This window comes from Octodon degus, unplaced genomic scaffold (assembly GCF_000260255.1).
Source record: "Octodon degus isolate 3935 unplaced genomic scaffold, OctDeg1.0 scaffold00009, whole genome shotgun sequence".
NCBI classification, from domain to species: Eukaryota; Metazoa; Chordata; class Mammalia; order Rodentia; family Octodontidae; genus Octodon; species Octodon degus.
Genome location: NW_004524585.1, coordinates 22,486,103 through 22,490,828, shown reverse-complemented (window position 1 = coordinate 22,490,828; position 4,726 = coordinate 22,486,103). Strand labels below are relative to the sequence as shown.

Sequence of the window (4,726 nt, the reverse complement as noted above, 5' to 3'; positions counted from 1 at the left end):
ATGTCTCCATAAGTCCATATACCTCTCCAAATACCAAATAAAACTGTCTCTTTTATTTTCTTTTCCTTCTTTTTTTAAATGTATTTAGTACAGAGTCTACAGGGTTTTACTACACAGATTGGACTCATAGTGATCCTCCTGTTTTCAGCCTCTCAAGCTCTGCTATTACAGGCATGCACCACCACATCCAGTCTCAATCACCATCTCAGGGTACCCCAGGGGTAGAGCCAACACGGCAGGCCTGAGGATTGAACCCCTGAGTCTGGCTAAACAAGCACTTTAATCTGCTGGCCTATCTGGCTGGCCCTAAGACTGTTTCTTTTCTGTACTTCTTTTATTTCTACATATTATTCTATAAGTAATTGCAAATAAAATTTAACTAGTTCCATACTTGGGGGTATTTAGATGATCTTCAAGTTTTCCCCAATACACATAACTCCCTGATGAATATTCTTATGTGTATATAGTTATTTGCTGCTGAAGTGAGCTCTGCATGACTACTTTTATTTGCTTTGTAATCAGCATATTAAGAAGACATTCATACAGTTTAACAATTGCTTAAATTCTGATATCCAGAAAACGCATGTGAACATATGACTTTTTAAACATACAAGTAAAGCTGTCCATCGCAATTTGCTATACTATTACCATTAAATTATAGTTAGTTTGGAACATTAAGTTAAATGGGTTAATGTAAGCCTGTGACATCCCTATGGAGCACCTTCTTATATTACACATGCAAATTACCTTTCCATGTAGTGTCTTCATTTTAATTTCAACGTTATCCAGCTCTGAAGTCACAACTCAAGCGCTTATCATGGTCCAAGGAGAAGGGAAAAACAATGTAACTAGGAGGGGTCAACTGTTTTGTATATGTAGTGAAAAACACAGCACAGCAGAAAGGACTGAAATCCTAGAAATGCAGGCCTTTAAGAAGCAGCATTATGATAAACCCCTTCTTTAGAAAGGTATCAGTTCTATCACTCTTATCACAGGCTAAATTATATTTTATACCACCTTCAAGTAATAGTTGAGGCAGTAGAATGCAGAAGCATCACAATGAATCCGACTTAGCACAAATAACTATAGACAGACCAACACTTCCATAAACTATTCCTTTTTTCTGATTGCCAGTTAAATACAGTTTTAATCCACAGCTTAACAATGAAGGGTCATGCACTGAGGTCAACATGTATATCTAGCATTTTAGTCTAAGCTTGTCCATGTATACAACTGAAATCAGATACAAGACACGGCTTAACAGGACACCAGGGTGAGGTACTTTTTACAGGCACGAAACTTCATCTTGCACCCTGAAGTCATCACACATGCAGGGCAAAGTTGAAGCTTCTGTATTTGTGTTTATTCTTCATTTAACTTTTAAAACACTACTATAATTGAATATTGAAACAAAAACAATAGCGAGTAGTGAGTGTATGATGATTCTAGTCCTTCGTGCACTCACTACTGAACACTACAGGCCAGCAGTGACATTAGTCATTGGCCCCATTAAGAGGTCTGATGTTGAACACCACCTCCGGGATGACGTTCGTCATCTTCACAGGCTTCTCCATCATAATGGTGCCGTCTTTCCTGATTTGGATCTGAGTCCACCAGTCCTACCTGATTCATTTCATTGGTCTCCTCTACTTCCTTCAGCTCAGGTAAGACTTTTTCCAGAAATGAGAGTTTGTCAGGAGAGATAAAGCCATTTTCAGGAAGGTTTATCTTAAATTCAATAATTAGACAACACTTTTCATACAGTCTACGATAAATCGGAATGCCTTCATTTAGCACACACTTGATGTCTCCATGCTTGACAATTTGACCTGGATGAAAGGTGGTGATTATCGTTCAGTTGTCAAGAGTGGATATTGGCTTTCGGAAGCCACACAGTGCTCCAACTAGTTGTACATCCATACACATGAAAAGATCTTCTCCTCATCATGTAAAAACAGTGTGGTCCTTCTGCTCTAACACAATGATAATATCTCCTGACTTCAGCCCTGGTTCTTGGTCTCCTGCACCATGAAATGTTAACTTCTGGCCATCTTTCATACTTTTGTCATATGAACTTCTAGAATCTTATTTTCTCTAACTATCTTCCTTCCGTTGCAGCTCTTACATCTGTGTTCAGGGCTGATGCATTCTCCATGGCCCTGGCACTCCATGCACACAGACTGAACTTGCTGAACCATTCCAGGTCCTATCTGATGAATTTTTATTTGCATTCTAGTGCCTCGGCAGTTGGGACAGCACTCCACAGCTCCTGTCTTACCACCTCGGCCTTCACATTTGTCACAATCACATTCTTTCACAGAGCCAATTTCCTTGTGGCACCATTATATAAATCTTCTAAGGTAACTGAGAGCTGATGCACCACATTTTTACCTCTCTTTTCTTTCTGCATCCTTCCTCTTCCTCCAGAAAACATATCAAAGATATCCATGGGGGAATCAAAACCACCACCTGTTCTGCTCTCCTTAATTGCCTGTTCTCCTCCTTTGTCATACAATTCCTTTTTCTTGGCATCAGAGAGAACTTCATAAGCTTGAGAAATCTGTTTAAACTTTTTGCCTTCATTTGGATTCTTATCAGGATGGTACTTCAAAGCCAGTTTCCTATAAGCCTTTTTTAGTTCTTCTTGGGTGGCATTGGATTTGGCCCCCCCAAAAGCAGCATAATAAGTCCTTTCATTCACCATTTTTTGTAGGCAGTGAGCAGGCTGGGCTGTGGTGGGGTAGGCAGAAAGAAGCACATAGCTGTGTGCAGGTCGAGCAGCCACCACTCCTTCACCTCTCAGCATGTTCTGGAAAGTACCCACATAACTGTTTTGTTAACAAAACTTTCTGGAAGTGGAATCAGTGAAGCAGAATATATGAAAAATTCTAAGGTATTTTTTTTAATATTGCCAAATGATAGTACAGAAAGTTTAGGCCAATTTAGATATCTTGAAACTCTATATAAATAGACTGGCTTTCTGGCTCTATTTTTTATTCCAGATATTTTTTACAGTTCGTTCCCTAATTATTATTATTATTATTATTATTATTATTATTATTATTATTTTGGTGGAACTGGAGATTGAATTCAGGCCCTTGCGCTTACCAGGGAAGCACTTATCCTACTGAGCCATTTCCCCAGCTTCCTGTTCCCCAACTTGTCCTGGTGCATGATTAGTTTCATAATGGTTTAAGTGGTTCACTGTGAGATGCAACTTCAGTGGGTGGAGGGTATGGCAAGTATCCCCAGTCTGCCAGAAATAATAATAGAGATAAGGACCATACCTCAGAACACTTGTAACACATAGAGCACAAAAAGATATATTATACACTATCATCCGTTGTTGATATGTAACACGAGCAGCTATCCAATTCCATAGACTATCTTTGAATATCTCTATCTTTTTCTTTTTTGTACTGGTAATTGAACTCAAGACCTCACAATTGCCAGGCAGACAGTGCACCATAACCTACATCCCTGGCCATTTGAATGATTCAAGATGAGCATTCATGTTGAAGTGTCGCATTCAGTCAGTTTACATATTACTGGTGTTGACACTGTGTTGCAAAGGAAAAAAAGGTGGATCTTCTTAATAGACTGTTCATGGTATTATTTACTCACAGTATCTCTTTCTACTACTATTCACTACTTCCTGTATTATTATTTACTGACAATATATCCATCTATGTTGTTTGCCCTAAATAATATTTTCTGTTATAATACAGCTTTGTATTTCTAAATACCATAAAATTGTATTTTTAAAGAGTCTAGTCTCTCAATCTTCAATAGGTCAATAGAATTCATTTAAATTATTGAGGGGCCATGGAGGAAAGTGATCATGATGTAGAGTGTGCCTAAGGAGAGTTACATGGAGAGAAAACATTCTTTCAGGCTTCCACAGAGAGCAAATTGGTCAAACAATGGCCGTGACTCATCCACATGGCTGACACTGACAAAGGATCTACAAACTGCTATACAGGGTTTCAGGTTAAATCCTAAGTGGACTTGACTGACCTTGTCAGATACAAAAGTTACATTTCTTGTTATATAGGTCTTGCTTTATCTTGGTCTTAATCATCCAGCAGAAAAGTATAAAAATGAGGTATAAAAAGTAAAGTTATACTAATATGCTGAGCTGTAAAAGGCTCAAGTCAACAACTTCTGACATCGCCAGTAACATGGATAATCCACTACTATTATGGACTACTGGACTATATCTGGAATATTTTGCTGAATTCACGCACCTACAATATTTAAATGACAATAGAATACCCTTCTCTGACAAAACTAAACAAAAAAAGGGCATACAAATGAAGGACCACTTTGTATCTGTATAGTCAAAATAGTTAGGATAGATATACAGCTACTTTCTCTGCATTTAATGAATAGAAAGATTTGTTCTGATAGTGTTTGTGGACAGGATATCATGTCTGCTTCTTGTACTATGAATAACCACTAAGAAGACAACAATATGCAATGTATTAATTATTGAAACTGTGCTAGTAATCTGTTTTGAAACTGTCTCATTGCTATTTGTTTTTCAATAGTTAAGATAGATATACAGCTACATTCTCTTAATTCAATGAATAGAAAGATTTGTTCTAATAGTGTTTGTGGATAGGATATCATGTCTGCATCTTGTACAATGAATAACCACTAAGACAACAATATGCAGTATTAAGTATTGAAACTGTTCTACTAATTGGTTTTGAAACTGTCTCAT

General features: G+C 37.6%; 1 pseudogene; it reads right to left on the bottom strand.

Annotated features, from left to right (window-relative positions):
* Positions 1-1,509: 1,509 nt before the first annotated feature.
* On the bottom strand, positions 1,510-2,806 carry LOC101578834 (annotated as a pseudogene).
* Positions 2,807-4,726: the final 1,920 nt, after the last annotated feature.